The sequence below is a fragment of the Salmo trutta genome, chromosome 17, assembly GCF_901001165.1.
Source record: "Salmo trutta chromosome 17, fSalTru1.1, whole genome shotgun sequence".
NCBI lineage: Eukaryota > Metazoa > Chordata > Actinopteri > Salmoniformes > Salmonidae > Salmo > Salmo trutta.
The window spans coordinates 25,127,565-25,150,466 of NC_042973.1; the positions used below are offsets into that span (position 1 = coordinate 25,127,565).

Here is a 22,902-nt window from a genome sequence, read left to right on the forward strand (position 1 = left end):
TGTTTCTGTCACAAACTCCACAGTTGTCACTGACTAGTTGGATATTCCTGTCGCACTGAGCGAACCATTTCTGTACTTACAGCATTCATATACATTCATTTTGATCACGTTTGTGCTTTGGCGGACCGTCTTTTCTTATTGACGTTTGTCAATAAAACTCATGAACGCAACTGTTTATGTCAACTAGTTTTGTGTTCTACTTGTATCCCTGGTTGTCCGGAAAAGAAAATGGAATATCCGAACACTTCATTGTGAGGCTAAATATAAGGGATGGACATGCGGATAAACGAAAGCCCGATAAATGAAAAGCAGATTTTTACTGGGGTCTCGGGACTGATGGGGTTAGGACAGCTGTTGGTCATTCTGGGATTACTAACACAGTCAACCTCATGAGTGGGTATCACCATGGTTTTATTCAGTCATCCACTCATGTAGATTGTCTATATTTAGTGCTCAATTATGTCAAACAGACACTCAATACATTGAGACAAAAGTCTTGTTTTATGTATACCTACCTATTCTTATCCCTCCCATGTTTTAGTGTAACAGACAGTTAGAAGCAGTTTGTTAGATGGACACATTAAGTGCATTAACCACGTAGCTATCTCTGAACTGACCTTCTGTAAAGGTGAGTAAATCTCATATCAGCTTACTGTCCTGGAGGACAGCTTGTCAGCATGCAGTTGACCTCTGGACATTGGAGGAAGGTCCAGCCGGCCCGAGACAGTGAAGAAAAGTAGTCTTATGGTCAACAGACCATTTTCATAACAAGTCTGGTCTTGACTTTGTTACCAAAACAACATCAGAAATATCTCTCATCAAGGATTTATGAAGGTGACCTGAGGTGACTTGGATTTCAAAAAGATAAAATACAAGAGCTCTTTCTACAGTAGCGAAGAGCTCTATTAGAGAAGTACATGCACACTTATTATAAACCTTTATAAAAAAAATACATGGACTTAAAACTTATAGACAGCTGTGAGACAGAAAAAGAGAGGTAGTGTAGTATAGAGCTGTGGAGGGTGAGGACAGAGAGTCTGTTATCCAGTGCCTCTCCTCAGCTGGCACAGGGCCATGGGTTTGTGTTGCAGCTCAGGAGTCACAACTCACAGGCTGCTCTACGGCATTACACCAGACACTGCCCTCCCACGTCAGTCTGACTGAACCTAGCACCCTGCCAACCTGACACACAGAACCTTACACAAGCCCAACCCAGTCCAGCCCAGAAATACAGAACCTTACACTAGCCCAACCCTGTCCAGCCCAGGAACACAGAACCTTACACTAGCCCAACCCAACCCAGCCCAGCAATACAGAACCTTACACTAGCCCAACTCTGTCCAGCCCAGGAACACAGAACCTTACACTAGCCCAACCCAGCCCAGCAATACAGAACCTTACACTAGCCCAACCCTGTCCAGCCCAGGAACACAGAACCTTACACTAGCGCAACCCAGCCCAGCAATACAGAACCTTACACTAGCCCAACCCTGTCCAGCCCAGGAACACAGAACCTTACACTAGCCCAACCCAGCCCAGCAATACAGAACCTTACACTAGCCCAACCCAACCCAGCCCAGGAACACAGGACCTTACACTAGTCCAACCCAGCCCAGCAATACAGAACCTTACACTCAAACACCGGCCCAGCCCAGAAACACAGAACTTTACACTGATCTAGCTCAACCCAGCGACACAGAATCTTACAATGGCCTACTGTAGCACACCTCCATAGCAACACATAATTTAACACCGTCCTACCACAGCCCAGTTCAGCCCAGCCCAGCATCACAGAACCTTACCCAGCCCAGCCATGTAGAACCGCAGACTGAATGAGGCAGAGCCCACTAGCCCAGTGCTGCCCCCTGTCTGTGAGCAGAGCTCATCCTCACCCGGAGCTCCTCCCTCCACCTCCATCACCTCCATTAGAGAGATGAACCTGCTTTACTCTGGCAGAGCTGCTGAATTATTGAAGCCCCTCACCAGACACACTGTCAGGCTGACCCCACCCCAGGTGTCGAATGGCTCTGGACTCCTGACCGCAAGGTCATGAAAGTGGATTTCAGTCCGCTGGCCGTGACTCACCCGAACTCTGTGTCTGACCCGGGACGGCCTGGGCCAGCCCGGGCCTGTGGACCAACGGTTTCAGGCAGTCGGAAGAAGACAGGAGACATGCATTAAACAAGACCAGGCCATTTGTTAGAGGCTGTGTGCTACTGTAAACCTGACTACACACGCCTTCCTGCATGTGCACTGGCTGCTATAAAAGCCAAGTGGACTTGTGGTGGGAGAGATAGAGGGAGGCCGAGAGACAGGAATATATAAGCAGAGAGAGAGTGAGAGAGAGAGCGAGAGAGCGAGAGAGCGAGAGAGAGAGAGCAAAGAGGATAAGAAATAGGCTACCTGCCATTGCCCCTGCTGAGCTCCTCAATTATACACACACCAGGGCAGCTAAATACATTAGGCTGAATGCACAGTCGCAAACACACACACACACACACACACACACACACACACACACACACACACACACACACACACACACACACACACACACACACACACACACACACAGGTTCTGCCAAATACATTAGGGCAAAGCCTGTTATTAATATTTGATAGAACTCTCCTTCGGTCCTCTGTATCGTCTGGTGACTTTGCTATAGTAAGGATGGAGGCAGTGGGAAACTGGTCTAATTACTGTTATTAAATAGAATATTTCCCTCCCCAGGAGTAACTCAATCAGTATGCAGCTGAACTTGGAAATGGGTTGGGAATGTTAGAATTCTTTAGCTCAGTCTACTCAGATAACTCATAGAATTGAGTTAATGTAAATGCAGTCTTAAAGACCTTCTCTATAGAGCTCATCGTTCAAGTGAGGAGCAATAGAGAATTATTTTCAAATTCCTCTCATCCAGAGCCAAACGATCTGAAAATAGTATAGAGCACACTTTCCATTTAGCAATATGAATGTATGTGCGTGTGTACTGTGTGTGCACTGTGTGTGTGTGTGTGTGTACTGTGTGTGTGTGTGTGTACTGTCTGTGTTTATGTGTGTACTGTGTGTGTGTGTGTGTGTGTGTGTCTGTGTATTGTGTGTACTGTGTGTGTGTACTGTCTGTGTTTGTGTTTGTGTGCGTATGTGTGTAAGTGTACTGTGTGTGTGTGTACTGTGTGTGCGTGTGTACTGTGAGTGTGTGTGTGCGTGTGCGTGTGTGTCTGTACTGTGTGTGTGTGTGTACTGTCTGTGTTTGTGTGTACTGTGTGTGTGTGTGTGTGTGTGTGTGTGTGTGTCTGTGCGCGTGTACTGTGTGTGTGTGCGTGTGTGTCTGTACTGTGTGTGTGTGTGTGTGTGTGTGTGTGTACGGTGTGTGTCTGTGTACTGTGTGTGTGTACTGTCTGTGTTTGTGTGTGTGTGTGTGTGTGTGTGTGTGTGTGTGTGTGTGTGTGTGTGTGTGTGTGTGTGTGTGTGTGTGTGTGTGTGTGTGTGTGTGTGCTACATGGTATTGTATCTCTCGGGCATCCTACTCATCTGCGGCCCTCATCAGGATCTGTCGACATCCCCCACACACAACGGGATCTGTCCATCCTCCTTTCTCTCCATGTCCATGGGGGAAAGAGGATGGAGCCTGGAGCCAGGCCTAGATACCGCTCACTTCGGCCGTGTGTATGTGTGTGTGCGTGTGCACGTGTATGTTCGTTCATTGGTGTTTGTTTCATTCATTGGTTTCGTTCCATTGTGTTGGTGTGCAGTCATTGAATCTGTCTCATTTGTCCCATTCATTTCTTTGTTGCAGTTCTGTCCATGGGGTAATGTATGTATTAAGTTTGTCTGGCAGGATTGGATTCTCTGTGTTTGGTGCTTAGTGTGTGTATGTGGTGCGTGTATGTGTGTGTGTGTGTGTATATGTGTGTGTGTGTGTGTGTTTGTGTGAGTGTATGTTGTGTGTTTGTGTGTGTGTGTGTGTGTGTGTCTGGTGTGTTGTGCGTTCGTGTATGTGGTGTGTGTGTGTGTGTGTGTGTGTGTGTGTGTGTGTGTGTGTGTGTGTGTGTGTGTGTGTGTGTGTGTGTGTGTGTGTGTGTGTGTGTGTGTGTGTGTGTGTTTCGTGTCCCAGGATCAGACGTCCACTGAGAACAGATGAAAGGAACGAGGCCTGTGACTGATCTGTTGGTCCTGATCAGGGGAATTCTACCTCACTCTTTTTCTCTTTCTCTGCTTCTCTCAGTCTCTCCCACTCTAAGCATGTGACCCACTTTTACTACATCCCCCTCCACCCCTCCCAAAGTCCCATCTGAAGATAGGCCTACAGAGAACTGGCCAAGGGACAGAGAGACAGAGAGCAAGAAAGAATAGCAGAGAGGTGTCTATTCATAAAGAGAATTATGCATCTATCTACACTATTGTATGTGTAATGTTTTAGTAATTACTATGAATAAATGTTTGTAATTGTATTGTGAATGTGTATGTGCGAACTTGCGTTTGTGTGTGCGTGTGTGTGCGTGTGTGTGCGTGTGTGTGCATGTTTGCGTTTGTGTCTGTGTGTGTGTGTGCATGTGTGCTTGTGTGTGTGTGTGTGTGTGTGTGTGTGTGTGTGTGTGTGTGTGTGTGTGGGAGAGATAGGGAGAGAGAGAGAATGATGCTGTCATGATATGTTGGCACCACAGATTCTGTCTTTGTGCTGTGAAAGGCAGCCATTCTGGGTGTGTCAGTTAGTTTTTGTCTGTGACTCTGGAGGAGGTGAGAGGCTGTCTTTCAAAGGGACTCTGTTCTGAGAACACAAGGCTTCAGCGTTTGGGACAACACGGTCAGGCGAGAGGGAAGAAAATATCCTTTTGTCCAGACCAGATAGAGGCGGAATACTGGGCAAGCTTTGAAGTGCTGTACATAAAGCATGCAAATCATGAATCTATTTACACAGGACTATGACTTACACAGGACAAGCAAGATGTTAACTACTTTGACAAGTAATTCGGGCTCTGCACAATATTCACACAACGGCATGGTACATGCTTGCAGATTAACTGAAGGCATCTGTACAGTAGACTAGGCCATGTAATCGGAGGGCCTTTCCTGGAAGAGGCAGATCCCAACCACACTCAATTAGACCCACGTATCAGGAAGAATTATATCAAACCTGGTTTCCTGGTTCATGTATCTCCCAAAACATCATTGCACAGAGATCCATGTCACAAGCTACTCATAGTGCAAGATTCCTTGAGTTGAGATGCTTAGAAATCACTTCCTATGTCTGTGTGATGCGTCACTATGGCAGGAGAGATGGGGCCCGTTCTGTTGCTGCACTGTAAAACAGAGCGGGAGGTAAACGGGTGAGATGGAGCGAGGGAGAGAGGAGAAGGCCATTAGCATTCACAGGGTGTTGTTTGGCGCTGGCGCCGTCCCTCTGCGCCGAATCAGGCGTCGTTGATTAATTTCAGCCTATTAGCACCCCCCTTTTCCTCATCTTCCGCCCCTCCCAGGTTAATTCCATGCGAGCGTGCAGAGTCGGGGGCTGCTGGTGTGAGCGATGGTAGAGGGGTTGCCAGGGAGCGTGTTGTTGTCAGGACTGTATTAATGAGCACACCACTCTGGTCCTATGGACAGGGGGACTGTGTTTCTGGCTGCGCGCAGTTGCTCTGTCGAGGCCTGGCCTAGTTTCTCCTCTCACCAGGGAGCAGGAGGATCCAAGGACTGACGCAGATCACCTGACAGCGGCCCCACTGCGCAACCCTGTGTGTGTGTGTGTGTGTGTTTGTGTGTGTGTGTAGTTAGGGGGTGTGTGATTGCTTGTGTTGGTATGAAAGTGTGCTTGAGAGTGAATTTTTGTGTAGTGAATCTCTGGTGTCTGTCTCTCCTGTGTTTTGACAGAGTGGTAGAAATGGTGTCATATTTAGTGTGGAGACAACAAAACGATGGTGTAACAGTTAACCTTGCTGTAAATGCTATGTCTAAACATAGTCTGAGGCCAAAGTTTCTGTTACGTAGAGTTTTCATGGGTCACTGCAATCAAGGAGGTACTCAGTGATTTATGTTCTGTATTATTAGGTTACCCCCCCCCTTGATAAAAGGTAGCATCTCTTACATTTTGAATCACATTCTGCAAGAATTACAGACCTTTGAAAGGATTTTCGTTAGCATTCCAGAGTGTGTTTGTATCAGTGGCTAGTAAGAAGTGAAGTCAGACAGTCGCTAAGTGGTAGAGGCCTGTCAGTCTCTGAGGTCATTCCTCTGCAGGAGCCTCTGCTGCCCCACACCTGTCCTCCACAGCTGGCCACAGCACACCTGGCCTCGCTGCCAAACAGAGCATACACACCTGGATGCTTCTCACTTGATTAATCCGTTTCATTTAAAGCAGCTCATAACAGCTAAGAGCACTCCAGTCTCCTCAATCAACACTACATGGCTAGGCTAGTACAGTATAAACAGGTGCTGTGTGAGAGATGAGGGCGGCAGTACACAGGTGAAGGGTTGTGTGTGAACTCTCCTGTGATGATTGAGGACCAGTTCTATGTCTTATGAGAGGGAGGTGTATTGGAATGGTTGGTTAACTTGCTTTAGTTGGGCCTGAGAGACCCTATTAAAACTTTCATCAATACCCCATAACCTCCTGGCCCTCCAATCTACTCCGTTGGAAAAATCTAATGTCATTAAACTTTCAGATGGCTTGACTTCACTGTGGCACATGACGCCTTGCATCTGCAGAAAGGGAGATAGAAAGAAAAAAAGAAGAAGAGCTGAATAGGGAGGAGAGAAAGAGATATGGACAGAGAGATACAAAGGTTAAAAGAAAGAAAAGAAGGGAAATCAGAATTGAGAGGTAGAGTGAGAAGGAGAGGGGGAAGCAGAGGGGATCAGGCTAGTCTCAGTGGATGTGGTGATGAGGTACAGTACAGTACAGTACAGTAGTGGCTGGCTCTAACTTAAGCAGCTCCGCACCGCTCCGTAGCCTGCTGAATTATTCACTAGCCCTCTAATCGGCTCTGTGCCTGCTGGGGCAGAGTGGCGACACGGTGGTCCTCCCGCCCGCCCATGTCCGGCCCACCGTCTCTCTTTCCGCTGTCACAGCTGACCTGTGAGTTTAGAGCTGTGTCAGCGGTGCTCCGCACACGAGGGGTCACGACCCCAGTCTCGGCATACACTTGTCTTCATCGAACCGATTACCGCTTAACATTGTGGTTGATGGGACGCACACACACTGTGACGGACACCCACAGATGTGGCGACGCCCCTAGCGTTTGACCCAATGACCCTACAGAGCTGAGAGTGGACGTTCTCCTGGTACCAGGGCTGACCTCACTCTGCTCATTAACACAGAAGATCACAGGACGGGTTACTCTACACTCTCTTCAGAATGTAGTCCTCAGCACTATTGTACAGTACAGAGGAAAGTGCAAATGTACAGTAGCTTTATTACTTTACCTGTGTCTTTGTAACTGTGTGACTCATATTGTGTGATTTGCTGTTTTCCTCAGGTAAGCGACTGCAGGAGTGGATCAGTGTGGTTCTGTGAGTCTCTCTCTTCATCATCAACCTCTCCTTCCTCCTCCTCAACTTCAACACTGTGCACATCTACAAAATCATATTTCCCATCCGTAAGTTATCCTCAAACATTTTCAGTTAAATGTTTGTAATGACCTTGAAATAGTCTGAAGTTACAGGATGTCTCCCCCCAAAAATCTGTCCGATATAATGGTAAAAGATTTGTGTCTTCTGTTTCCTCCTCTCCTCCATGCTCCCCACTCCAGTAATAGGGATAGTGATGGCAGACTTTGCCTCTGGTATGGTGCACTGGGGAGCAGACACCTGGAGCTCTGTGGACATCCCGGTCTTTGGGAAGGTAAGGGACAGGGTTCAGAGTTCAAGGTCCTTTCCAGACCTCAGACTAATCCTTTGACTCCTTTGAGAAGTATTCCAAATGACTACATATCAGTCATATGAGGGATTGTTAGGGAAAACAGAGGCTAAACCTAATATCATCCCATTCCCCAGCGAGTTATATCAGTGAAGTCACACCCACACTGTCTGTATACCTCTGCTTAGGACTGTGACGTTTTGGATGACGGTTATTTGTCTGTTATAATCGTTCTAATAGCATACTTTTTGTTTAAATCTTGTTTGCTACATCACCTTGCTGAAACAAGGAGCAACAAACTTTCATCACGTTGTAAAGAGTCCATGTTACTGTGGAAACGGACTCAACCACACACAATGTGTCATCTTTTTTGAATGCCCAGCCCTCCCGATCGTCAGTCAGCTGTTCGTTCCAAAAAAACTAAATGAGTTTTGCGTCCTCTTGTCTCTCCTTATATTGTCTGTTAGATGTAAACCAGGCTTACTTTTACTTTGCTGCTTTTGGGTAAAATGGGTCTACTTGAACATGAAGGAGATTTTTAAAGTAGACAAATTAAAACGGTTATGGCGGTTATTTTATTTCACGACGGTCTTCATCCATAACCGCGCCAGCGCTACTCTGTGGTTTTGCAATCCACCACCCAGTACACCCAGTACACCCAGAACACCCAGTGTCCTGCTCCTGTGCTGAGCAGGCCACATCCAGCCACTCTCCCACAGTCCTGTCCCACCTACATCCCAGTCGTGTGAAGGGCACAGCCATCCAGGGTTATTACTAATATAGTAGCACTGGGCTTTATTGGTCTGTAGTGGTTTATGCTCCCATGGTTACCCCAAGCAAAATGTCATTCTCTCCCCCCAGGACATACCCTCACTGCCTGGACACCGTCAGCCAGCACCACAGCCACACCAGGCCACCCCCCACACTTTGCCCACCTCTGTGGGCCCTGGGTTACAGCATCTGGTCTCCATGTTTATGCATAAGCACAACTTGGTCATGCTACCCTCATCCAATTAGAGAAAAGGCCACTCTCATCCTGTCCAATTAAAAGGGCAGCTGGTGGATGTGATAATCTTTGAGGTGATGAATCGCTGGGTCTGTGTGTATTTCTGCTGATGATGGGGCGTATTGTTCTGTTGTCAGGGATTAGGGGTCAGGGGGAGTCGATGGTGGGGAAGGGAGGGGGTCAGGTGGGATTGTGTATCAATATGTGTCATAACATCAGTGATCTTCACAATGACTTCTGTTATGCATAATACATCATCTGAAGTATGGTATCTGACTCATACTTCAGATGATGACTAGGTATCTGACTCAGTATTTGACTCAGTATCTGACTCAGTATTTGACTAGGTATCTGACTCAGTATTTGACTCAGTATCTGACTCAGTATTTGACTAGGTATCTGACTCAGTATTTGACTCAGTATCTGACTCAATATCCGACTCAGTATTTGACTCAGTATCTGACTCAGTATTTGCCTCAGTATTTGCCTCAGTATCTGACTCAGTATTTGCCTCAGTATTTGCCTCAGTATCTAACTCAGTATCTGACTCAGTATTTGGACTGCATTCAGACTTACAATTTCTATGACCCATGCACAGCTGTGTGGTGACGTCAGGTGTAGTACTGAGACAGTACCACATTAGACTACACATGGATCATAGTCACTAGGAATATCCAAAAATATTGTAAAATAATATACAGTACCAGTCAAAAGTTTGGACACACCTACTTATTCAAGGCTTTTTCTTTATTTTTTAGAATTTTCTACATTGTAGAATAATAGTGAAGTAATGAAAACTGTGAAATAACACATTTTCTTTTCAACAGGACAATGACCCAACATACCTCCAGGCTGTGTAAGGGCTATTTCACCAAGAAAGAGAATGATGGAGTGCTGCATCAGATGACCTGGCCTCCACAATCACCCGACCTCAACCCAGTTGAGATGGTTTGGGAGGAGTTGGACCGCAGAGTGAAGGAAAAGAAGCCAACAAGTGCTCAGCATATGTGGGAACTCCTTTAAGACTGTTGGAAAAGGATTGCAGGTGAAGCTGGTTGAGAGAATGCCAAGAGTGTGCAAAGCTGTCATCAAGGCAAAGGGTGGCTACTTTGAAGAATCTCAAATATAAAATATATTTTAATTTGTTTAACACTTTTTTGGTTACTACATGATTCCATATGTGCTATTTCACAGTTTTCGTGTCTTCACTGTTATTCTACAATGCAGAAAATAGTAAAAAAAAAGAAAATCTTGAATGAGTAGGTGTGTCCAAACTTTTGTGTCACGAATGGTGAGGAGTGGTGGTAGGAGTCAGGCACAGAGAGCAAAGGTAAGGAAAAATGAATTTATTTTACGCCAACACAACAGGTGCGTGAACAAAATGACAAACCCAGAAACAACGGGCACACAGTCCGGAAACATAAATTACGGCGAATAGCCAGCACATCCAAAAAAAAGCACACTGACAGAAAATAATCCCGCACAAACCTGGGCGGGCTAAGCAGGTTTAAATAAACACAAATCAAGACACTCAATAAGGAACAGGTGCAACCAATAAGACATTACAAACAGAAAAGGAAAAAGGGATCAGCGGCGGCTAGTAGGCCGGCGACGACGACCGCCGAGCAGGCAGGGGAGCCACCTTCGGTGGGATTCGTGACATTTTGACTGGTACTGTACATTCTGAACACCTGGATCCTGGGTGTTGAAAGGGTTCACTGAAACAAAAAGGGATTGGGAAATAGCCAAAATGTTGGACAGCGGCCTACATGTTGGCTGCTGTCTGTTACTGTACTGCAACAAATGCTTTGTGTTCTCCTCTGTAGTATATCCTTCATACATACTTGTGCCCTGGTGAGGGGGCCATTCTACTGTACCAGAGCAGCGTGCCTGCCCCCTGTGGCTCCAGTCAAGGGGCCCAGGCCTGCTGCCTGCTCTTCTTTCATCAGCAGCCTGTCTGGTCGGAGCTTCAGAGCAGCCCAGCCTGCCGCCCCGCTGTGCAGCGGTTACTGATCTGACTCTGCAACATGGCTGCTACTCGCTGTCAATCCTATTGCTGTATAGGATAATTAGGATTTGTCACCTTGGGACGATCAGGCTTCAAAAAGAGCGGGGTAACTGACAGACATCTTGAAAGGAGTGTTTTAAGACCCTTAACCAGCAGATTAAAGGATACACTTAGCGGATAGATACGCCATTTTGTACCGAGGTTCAAACAGAAGAAGTTAACTTGAGGGAGAATTATTGTTGACAGTAATTAGAGGAGAAAACTCTAATTGAACATGTTAAACCTGTTCAGTCCGTAGTCGAGGGTGAGGGGAGAGGAAATGTCCTTTCGATGGCGGGTTTGCCAGGACGATGGTAGATGTGACTCTTGATTAAAGAAAGGCGGACAAGGCAGGCCGTTAAACGATGTGGGATTAGTGTAGATGTGGCTTTGGGCGGCTGCAGTGTGCAGAGGAGTCCACACACCCGCTCTGTGTGCCGTCTGGGGCTTAGTGCTCCTTTAATCTAGCTGACAGACCGGGAGAAGAGAACTAGAGGAACTGAAAGGAAGATGATTGTATAAATATAAACAGATAGTTTCCCTTGCTCCAGCAGAGCATCTCCATGCATCCTCAGATATACATGTGATTGAGTTCTGCCCACAAACACAGGATAATGACTTTTTACCATCAGTGACACGCTATGGTAATGTAGCGCCAAACGATTCCTCTTTTTATATGGGAAATAAATTACCTTCCTTGTGTATTTTCTCTTTGTGATTATGCGATTCTCTCGCTCAGTCCCTTTCATTTGTGACACCCGCGCCGTCACAGGCAGGTGTCTGTCTCAGCGCGGGCGGGTTGTGAATGACGAGCACCGCTGTTAGAAGGTTTATTATGATGTTGGATCAGAGCGTGGGGCTGTGCGGTTTTATAGCAGGTTATCTATCTGTTCTTTAATGTGTTGTGTGATGGAGAGCTTTCTCCTCCGGCTATCATGTACGCTCCTCTATAGGGCCATGGATCATGAGTTAAACTGTGAGACCATCTCCAACCTCTAACCCTTTTGGAGGTGGAACACAGGTTATCATGCATGTCTTGCTGCAGGGTTGAGACCTATGTAGAAAATCCCATTCCCAACTATAGCACACCCGTGATCGACTTACATAATAAATGTGTGTGTGTGTGTGTTCCTGAGGGGGAAGAGGTGCTGACGTGCCCTCTTCACAACTGTGTGGGTGTGTGTGGAACAATTCCTTAGGGATGTGGACACCGAGGAACTTGAAGCTCTCGATTCACTCCACTACAGCCCCATCGATGTGGATGGGGGCATGCTCACCCCTCTGTTTCCTGTAGTCCACAGTCAGCTCTTTTGTTTTGCTGACAATGAGGGAGAGGTTGCTGTCCTGGCACCACACTGCCAGGTCTCTGACCTCCTACCTACAGGCTGCCTCATCATCGTTGGTGATCAGTCCTACCACCGTCGTGTCGTCAGCAAACTTGATGATGGCGTTGGAGTCGTGTGCGGCCACCCAGTCGTGGGTAAACATGGTCTGCGTAGCAGATGTGTTGTTGCATACCCTCACCACCTGGGGGCGGTTCGTCAGGAAGTTCAGAATCCAGTTGCAGAGGTAGGTGTTCAGTCCCAGGTTCCTGAGCTACAGACCAGGTCAAAGATAGGTTGAAAATGTAAGTGAAGACACTTGCCAGCTGGTCAGCACCTGGTATTCCCTGGCACACGTCCTAGTATTCTGTCTGTCCCCGCGGCCTTGTGAATGTTAACCTGTTTAAAGTTCTTACTCACACCGGAACAGCTGGTGCTCTCATGCATGGTTCAGTGTTGCTTTCCTTGAAGCGACACTGGGTTTCCCTCACAGGCTGGGTTTCCCTCTGTAATCTGTGATAGTTTACAAGCTCTTCCATATCGTCGAGTGTCAGAGCCGGCGTAGTAGGAGTCGATCTTAGTCCTGTATTGAGGCTTTCCTTATTTGATGGCACGTCAGAGGTTGTAGCGGGAGTTTTCATAAGCGTCCAGATTAATGTCCCTATCCTTGAAAGTGGCAGCTCTACACTTTAACTAAGTGCGGATGTTGTCTGTAATCCATGGCTTCTGGTTGGGGTACTTACAGTCACAGTGGGGACGACTTTGTCAATGCACTTCATAAATAAAGCCGATGACTGACGTGGTAAACTCCTCAATGTTATTGGATGAATCCCGGAACATATTCCAGTCTGTGCTAGTAAAACCGTCCTGTAGTTTAGCATCCGCTTCGTAAGACCACTTTCGTATTGAGTGTGTCACTGGTACATGTAACCATGAATCAGGAGGATAGAGTTATGGTCTGATTTGCCAAAGGGAGGGAGAGGGAGGTACTTGTATGCGTTTCTGTGTGTGGAGTAAAGGTGGTCAAGAGTCTTGTGTGGAGAGAAATTATCATTAAATTATCATAATGATATTCCTCCTCTAACTGCCTCCTCTTCTACATTGTTTTCTTTTTCTCCAGCCATTCATCCGTCCTTTCCGGCAACACCACATTGACCCCACAGCCATCACGCAACACAACTTCATAGAGACCAATGGCGACAACTGCATGCTCACAATACTGCCTCTGGCACATATGGCCTACAAGTTCCTGACATACCAGCCAGGTGAGAGAGGGGATAGACACACACAAACACAGACATACACATGTGCATTACAATCTGAACAAGGTCTCATCCATAAATGATGTGTGTGTGACAACGCGGAGAGGAGCTGTAGACAGAGAGACACGGGCACTCTCAGGCCATGACAGGGGGATGCATTTTACCAGAGACATGATGTCAGGGCTTCAGGGTGGCTCGGAGCAAACCAGAGATCACTGACCCTGTCATGAGCCATGTCACATTAAGAGGAGACAGGGCAGAGAGCGAAGGGCAGCGAAGCCTGGCGGGGTGACGGTGACATCCACACCTGTCATGTCTGTTGCTCGCTGAGGGTCAGGGGTTCAGGGTGAGAGTGGAGAGGGGAACATGGAGGAACACGTAAGTGACACTAGCGTGAGAGTGGAGCCAAACAGAAACCCGACCACATGTTGTCTAGTCAATTCCTCATCTCACCAACACTGGTTCTCCAAAATACTGTATGCTGATAATGCTGTACTGTTTCATACTTGCAAGTGAATACCTTAAATAGTGTAAAGTTGGTTTTTACTCACTGACGTGAAGTAAAGATGCTTCAGACATATACTGGAAAACATTGAAACTACCTTGTCATTTACAATGAAAGTCACATTTATCTCTCTGAACAACAACTGCCTCTCTTCCCTCTTTCTCTCTATCTATCTATCACGCTCCCTTGTTCTCTCTCTTCATCTCTCTCTCTTCCCCTCTATCTATCACGCTCCCTTGTTCTCTCTCTTCATCTCTCTCTCGCTCTCTCCCTCTCTCGCTCGCTCCCTCTCTCCCTCTCTCGCTCTCTCCCTCTCTCTCGCTCGCTCCCTCTCTCTCCCTCTCTCTCGCTCGCTCCCTCTCTCGCTCGCTCCCTCTCTCCCTCTCTCCCTCTCGCTCCCTCTCTCGCTCGCTCCCTCTCTCCCTCTCTCCCTCTCGCTCCCTTGCGTTCTCTCTCTCTCTCTCTCTCTCTCTCTCTCTCTCTCTCTCTCTCTCTCTCTCTCTCTCTCTCTCTCTCTCTCTCTCTCTCTCTCTCTCTCTCTCTCTCTCTCTCTCTCTCTCTCTCTCTCTCTCTCTCTCTCTCTCTCTCTCTCTCTCTCTCTCTCTCTCTCTCTCTCTCTCTCTCTCTCTCTCTCTCTCTCTCTGATGCCCTAGCAGAGACCTACCCTTGGGAGTGCTATGTGTTTGCGCTGGCAGTCTGTCACATTGACCAATCAGATCCATAAGTGGTCTCACTCCTACTTTGGTCTTCCCCGCTGGGTGATGCTGCTGCAGGACTGTCACCTGGTGTTACCCCGGAAACACCACCGCATCCACCATGTGTCCAATCACGAGACCTACTACTGCATCACAACAGGTACTATATGCTATTGTGCTGATGTATACCACTCACTGCTATCACTTCAGGTACTATACACTACTCTGTATATAACCTAATAGGCATTATACACTACTCTGTATACAACCTAAGAGGTATTATACACTACCCTGTATATTACCTAAGAGGTACCATACACTACCCTGTATTTTACCTAAGAAGTACCATACACTACCCTGTATTTTACCTAAGAGGTACCATACACTACCCTGTATTTTACCTAAGAGGTACCATACACTACCCTGTATTTTACCTAAGAGGTATCATACACTACCCTGTATTTTACCTAAGAAGTATCATACACTACCCTGTATTTTACCTAAGAGGTACTATACACTACTCTGTATATTACCTAAGAGGTACCAAACACTACCCTGTATATTACCAATGAGGTACCATACACTACCATGTATATTACCTAAGAGGTACTATACACTACTCTGTATATTACCTAAGAGGTACCAGAACGCCGCAGCCCGTCTGGTGTTCAACCTTCCCAAGTTCTCTCACGTCACCCCGCGCCCCTCCGCTCTCTCCACTGGCTTCCAGTTGAAGCTCGCATCCGCTACAAGACCATGGTGCTTGCCTATGGAGCTGTGAGGGGAACGGCACCTCTGTACCTTCAGGCTCTGATCAGGCCCTACACCCAAACAAGGGCACTGCGTTCATCCAACTCTGGCCTGCTGGCCCCCTACCTCTGAGGAAGCACGGTTCCCGCTCAGCCCAGTCCAAACTGTTCGCTGCTCTGGCACCCCAATGGTGGAACAAGCTCCCTCACGACGCCAGGACAGCGGAGTCAATCACCACCTTCCGGAGACACCTGAAACCCCACCTCTTTAAGGAATACCTAGAATAGGATAAAGTAATCCTTCTAATCCCCCCCCCCCTTAAAATATTTAGATGCACTATTGTAAAGTGGTTGTTCCACTGGATATCATAAGGTGAATGCACCAATTTGTAAGTCGCTTTGGATAAGAGCGTCTGCTAAATGACTTAAATGTAAATGTAAATGTACCATGCACTACCCTGTATATTACCAAAGAGGTACCATGCACTACCCTGTATATTACTGAAGAGGTACCATACACTACTCTGTATATTACCTAAGAGGTACTATACACTACTCTATGTATTACCTAAGAGGTACCATACACTACTCTGTATATTACCCAAGAGGTACAGTGCTGAAATAATAGATCTCAAGATGGCGGTGTACTATATGGCTGCTCTTTTGCGTGCTCCGACCCAAATTTGATATTTTGTGATTCCTTTGGCGTTTATTTGTACATTTTTTGCACGAAATGTATATATATATTTATTTAATTTGTATTAGTTATACTATTTTAGATATTCATTACTGCACTGTTGGGTAGAGCTTGCAAATTAAACATTTCGCTGTACTTGTGCCTGGTACAATAGAACTTGAACTATTACTATTGCATAGCCACAGGTAAAACAGTACTGTAATGTTCTGAACTTTACTGACATACTGCCTCACCACAGGTACTGTACAGACTTCATACGGTAACACATTACTGACATATGACCTACTGTAACCACTGCTACTAACAGTAAGCCACTGCATCTTTTGCAGAGGTATTGTCACCGATCATACATTAGTGAAATATACAGCAGTGCAATGTTGAACTGCATAAAGGACTATTGGAGGGATCCCCCAACCAAGTGTACTGCAAGATCATGCACCATTTCATGATCATAGAAGCTTTTTATTTTTGTAACCTGGTAAGTTGACTGAGAACACGTTCTCATTTACAGCAACGACCTTGGGAATAGGTACAGGGGAGATGAATGAGCCAATTGTAAACTGGGAATGATTAGGTGACCATGAGAGCATAAATGTCAGATTGGGAATATAACCAGGACACCAGGGTTAACACTCCTACTCTTATGATAAGTGCTATGGGATCTTTAGTGACAACAGAGAGTCAGTACACCTATTTAACATCACCCTACACAAGGCAATGTCTCCAATCACTGCCCTGGGGAATTGAGATACAGTGAGGGAAAAAAGTATTTGATCCCCTGCTGATTTTGTACGTTTGCCCACTGATAAAGAAAGGATCAGTCTATCATTTTAATGGTAGGTTTATTTGAACAGTGAGAGACAGAATAACAACAAAAATATCCAGAAAAACGCATATCAAAGATGTTATAAATTGATCAGAAAGATTTCTGGCTCCCAAGTGTCTTTTATACAGGTAACGAGCTGAGATTAGGAGCACACTCTTAAAGGGAGTGCTCCTAACCGCAGCTTGTTACCTGTATAAAAGACACCTGTCCACAGAAGCAATCAATCAATCAGATTCCAAACTCTCCACCATGGCCAAGACCAAAGAGCTCTCCAAGGATGTCAGGGACAAGATTGCAGACCTACAAAAGGCTGGAATGGGCTACAAGACCATCGCCAAGCAACTTGGTGAGAAGGTGACAACATTTTTTGCGATTATTCGCAAATGGAAGAAACACAAAAGAACTGTCAATATCCCTCGGCCTGGGGCTCCATGCAAGATCTCACCTCGTGGGGTTGCAATGATCATGAGAACGGTGAGGAATCAGCCCAGAACTACATGGGAAGATCTTGTCAATGATCTCAAAGCAGCTGGGACCATAGTCACCAAGAAAACAATTGGTAACACACTACGCCGTGAAGGACTGAAATCCTGCAGCGCCCGCAAGGTCCCCCTGCTCAAGAACTCATATACATGCCCGTCTGAAGTTTGCCAATGAACATCTGAATGATTCAGAGGACAACTGGTGAAAGTGTTGTGGTCAGATGAGACCAAAATGTAGCTCTTTGGCATCAACTCAACTCGGCGTGTTTGGGGGAGCAGAAATGCCACCTATGACCCCAAGAGGTGGAAACATTATGCTTTGGGGGTGTTTTTCTGCTAAGGGGACAGGACAACTTCACCGCATCAAAGGGACGATGGACGGGGCCATGTACCATCAAATCTTGGGTGAGAACATCCTTTCCTCAGCCAGGGCATTGAAAATGGGTCATGGATGGGTATTCCAGCATGACAATGACCCAAAACACACGGCCAAGGCAACAAAGGAGTGGCTCAAGAAGAAGCATATTAAGGTCCTAGAGTGACCTTGCCAGTCTCCAGACCTTAATCCCATAGAAAATCTTTGGAGGGAGCTGAAGGTTCGAGTTGCCAAACGTCAGCCTCGAAACCTTAATGACTTGGAGAAGATTTGCAAAGAGGAGTGGGAAAAAATCCCTCCTGAGGTGTGTGCAAACCTGGTGGCCAACTACAAAAAACGTCTGACCTTTGTGATTGCCAACAAGGGTTTTGCCACCAAGTACTTAGTCATGTTTTGCAGAGGGGTCAAATACTTATTTCCCTCATTAAAATGAAAATACATTTATAAGATTTTTGACATGCGTTCTTCTGGATTTTTTGTTGTTGTTATTCTGTCTCTCACTGTTCAAATAAACCTACCATTAAAATGATAGACTGATCATTTCTTTGTAAGTGGGCAAACGTACAAAATCAGCAAGGGATCAAACACTTTTTTCCCCCACTGTAGTTTTCTTTCTAGACCAGAGGAAAGAGTGCCTCCTACTGGCCCACTAACATCACACCCAGCAGCATCTGATCTCCCATCCATTGACTGACCAAGACCAACCCTGCTTAGCTTCAGAAGCAAGCCAGCAGTGGAATGTAGGATGGCAAGCTATCCCCCTGAGACCTACCACTATAAAAAACATACAGGTGTATATAACAATGTACCAACCACAGCTGAGCTAACAGCCGTGATTATAGAAAAAGTAATCACATGAAGAAGAATTCAAATAGTATCTTCCATTGAAAGGTCCTTCCAAGATGGCTGATACAATATAAATAACCTGGCAAGGCAATCTGTGTGTGTGTGTGTGTGTGTGTGTGTGTGTGTGTGTGCGCGCTGGCATTAGGCCCCAGTAAGACATCACATTGAGTATTCAGTGTGTGTCTGAGAGGGTGCACTGGAGAGAGGTTACTTGTGTCACCCTGTTCGCCTATGGGCACCAGATGTGCGTGAGTGTGCAGACGGGGTGTGTGTGTGTGTGTGTGTGCACTGTGTTTCTGACCCTCCCTCCTTTTCCTGGTCCCTAACCTTAGTGGGGGGCTGTGATGAGTAGAGTGGAGAAGGAAGCGGCCACAGGGGAGCGCCACAGCTCTGTCCCCAGTCCTCCACCCTCCCTGCCTGTGTCCCCGGAGCCCGCCGCCTGCCTTTGTGTGTGCCAGTGGCTGGAAATATCCATGTATATTTAATGCTAACCTGCTGTCAGTGCTAACAAATAGGCCTGCATGGGGAGAGAGAGGGAGCAGGACAGAGAGCAGAAATCAAACAAACAAGCAGAGCTGCTCTCCTCCTGCAGAGAGGGTGTCACCTGAGGGACAGGGGGACTGCAGACACACTGTAGCCACAACACAACACACTCTGCTCTGTGGGTGTACAGACCTACGTAAACAAATGCATGCACACACTGTAAGCACTCGCAGCATGTGGATGTACAGGTAACTGCCAAAATAAAGGAAACACCAACATAGTGTCCTAATAGGGCTTTCGGTATCTTGTTACAAAATACATTGGAGTGTAATACAAATGACAAAATAAGAGAAGTAATTGAAACACATAACATAAATACTGCCCATCTCTGCCCATTAGTGTTCAGTTGGGTTGAGATCTGGTGGCTGAGACACACACACACGTTAAACCCTCTGTGCTTCTTTCAGACCCCACTTTCAAGGTCTGAGATATCTTCTAGCCATGATAGCCAAAATAATTAACTCAGGAAACTCACCTGTGTGGAAGCACCTGCTTTCAATATACTTTGTATCTGTCATTTGCTCAAGTGTTTAATTTATTTTGGCTGATACCTGTATGTATTGTACACCTATATTTAATGTGAGTATGCACAGTGCTTATATATACGGAATGCCTTAATGTGTATGTGTATTTCTTTATAAATACTGTATAGATATGGTTATGTGCAATTCCTCCAATATGTCTAGTATTTTTGTGGATAGAAATTAAGTAGTAATGTGTGTGTGTGTGTGTGTCTTTGAGTTCAGACTGGGGCGAAGGTTCACCTTCCAACAGGACAACGACCCTAAGCACACAGCCAAGACAACGCAAGAGTGGAATCGGGACAATTGTCTGAATGACCTCAAGTGGCCCAGCCAAAGCCTGGACTTGAACCCAATCTAACATCTCTGGAGAGACCTGAAAATAGTTGTGCAGAAACGCTCCCCATCCAACCTGACAGAGGTAGAGAGGATCTGCAGAGCAGAATGGTAGAAACTCCCCAAATACAGGTGTGTCAAGCTTGCAGCATCATACCCAAGAAGACTTGAGGCTGTAATCGCTGCCAAAGGTGCTTCAAATAAGTTCTGGGTAAAGAGTCTGAATACTTAGGTAAATGTGATATTTCCATTTGTTATTTGTAATAAAATGTGCAAAAAAATCTAAAAACCTGTTTTTGCTTTGTCGTTATGTGGTATTGTGTGTAGATTGATGAGGATTTTTTTCGTTGATTCATTTTAGAATAAGGCTGCTATGTAATTATTATTTTTTAAAGTCAAGGGGTCTGAATACTTTACGAATGCACTGTACATGTGTTTTTGTGCATGTACGACCACCTGCGTTCGCTCCCTTACTTCCTGTGTATGTGTAATACTAAAACATCTTTGATGTACAACCCTCCTGGGAGTGGGTGTCCGATTCTATAGCATGGATAAGGGTGGATGGTGAATGGGAGGTATTTGAGTTCAGCAGTCCTTGTGTGATGTATGGTGTGTGGAGATACAGTACATATTTATAACTGTAAGTGTGTGCACTACTCTGGTGCCAAAGCCAGATCTCTTTCCTCTCCCCTGGCAGCAGAGATCCTCTGAGAGCTGATGTATCTACTACCGCTGCTACCTGGAGCACAGTGCTGTGTGTGGGATGTGTGCATGTTTCATTTGATGTCTTCCTGTTAACGTGCCTCCTGTATTTCTTCCTATTCCCATTCCCCTCTCTCTCAGGGTGGTCGAACTACCCTCTGGACAAGATGAGCTTCTGGCGGATGATGGAGAGGTTGATAGAGAGAATGACGGGTCACAAGCCTCGGAGTGATGACATGGAATGGACCAAGGAAATGGATTGAAGGGCTCTGGCACTCTTGCCATGTACACGTGCTAGTCGCAACTAGGAAACTCTGAAAATTCTGACTTGCTAACTGGTTGTATACAGCATGTCTATAACTACAACCAGTTAGCAAGTGGGACATTTCAGAGTTCCGACGAGCATGTCAACACAGCATCTCTCTGTATCAGCAGGACAGTGGGGTGGGGGTTTGGGGCTGGCAGACTGAGGGTGGGGTGTGTTTTTCTGCTTTTCACCCTCTTCCTCCATCTCTCTCCCTTTACTCCTTATACTATAACACGCCTACATACTTCCTCGTCAGAGCACAGCACTTCAGCAATGACACTGGTAATGTGGCCTTCTGTATCTTTGCAAGATCCATCCGTTCTTTACTTTTGTGTGCTATTTGCTTTTTTTAGTGTTGCAAGAGAAGCAGTCAACAGTTTTAAAGATTCTATTAGCAATAAAAGGTCCAGTGGCAGACTAGGGGTTGGCTTTTGAGATGAAAACTGGGTTTTGTGTCCTACTTCTGAACCCATTACTGTCAACTGCTCATCAATTCCATCCAATGGGCTTGCATCTTCTTACGTCTCTTAACCAATGAGCTTTAGTTTTATTGTGTCAGTGTAAGAGGTTTCTGGAGGATGGGCTCTCCAAGGAACAAACCATGTTGCCTTCTCAGGCATTGTCTTACATGACACAGAGAGTGAGGCTGTCAGATCTGGATCCAAGTTCAGCTTGATGAAAGAAGGCCATTATATTGCTCCATACTTGGGGCGAAACAACCAAATTGCTTACCGTCTTTACGTCTTGGCCTTTAATTGATGGCTTTTGTTTGTTTGATTTAATGGAATTTGTTAATTGAACATTGTTCATTGTTCTTCCCTACTCACATGTTCAGATAGGAGAAGAAATCCCTGTAGAGCATCATCTAACATTTGCAGTCTATTCATATAGTAGAATATAAAGAAATACTTTCTACTGTCAAAAGGTCAATATCTGCACTTTACCTACTTACCCACTATGTTTACCCACTATGTTTACTCCAATGTTTGTAAACAAAGTAAATGTAAACAATACATAGCCTCAAAACATGGTACAAACTATAATTTTGATGTCATGGATGGTCAGTCCTTGCATCCATAGTTCTGTCTATGAATTTGAGATTTCTCTAGCCCCATCCCTCAGCTTTTTACAGAAACAGTGGCAAGGAGTCTGTTTTGTTGTTTCAACTGCTGATTGTTGCTGGGTCATGCCAAAATGTATAAAACATCAAAATTCCAGGAAGATAGGATAGAGCCTAAAGCCAGAGGGACAAAAGTGTTGTTGTAATCATTCATAATCTCTTGAGTAAACAGGTTGTAATCCTTGAATATGCTTCATCTTATGTGATACATGGTTCCGAACACGTTCTGTCTTCTGTGGGTTGTGATTATTTCAGTAGATCAACCATCCAGACAGGTTTTCTAGATGCAATACAGCTTTTGTAAAAATGTACTTTTCGTAGCAGGTTAGGATCATTTATGCAGCAGGTTAGGATCATTTATGCAGCAGGTTAGGATAATTCATGTAGTAGGTTACAGACAGACAGGCGGTACTGAGCCCACTCTGCTGCTTCACCAGCTCCCTCTAGTGGCCTCATGAAAACGTTGCACATTCGGATGTCATTTTGCCATGCACTTCCAAGTTAGGTTTGATGTTTTTTTTCCATGACATGACTGAATGTTTTTGTTAATTCATTTTGCTACCTTTTATTTTAGACACAAAGCACACACAAAAAATAAGTAGTTTCTAGTATTTTGTTTTTGAAGATAAAGTACAGATCACAGTTATGAGGCTATATGTATTTATCATGTATATGTGTTTTGTGTCCGTCTGTGTCTGTGTCTGTATCTC

At 45.7% G+C, this 22,902-nt stretch overlaps 1 pseudogene; it reads left to right on the top strand.

The window, feature by feature from the left end:
• LOC115151337 (transmembrane protein 189-like) overlaps positions 1-21,189 on the top strand; it is a 30,979-nt pseudogene extending 9,790 nt beyond the window's left edge.
• Positions 21,190-22,902: the final 1,713 nt, after the last annotated feature.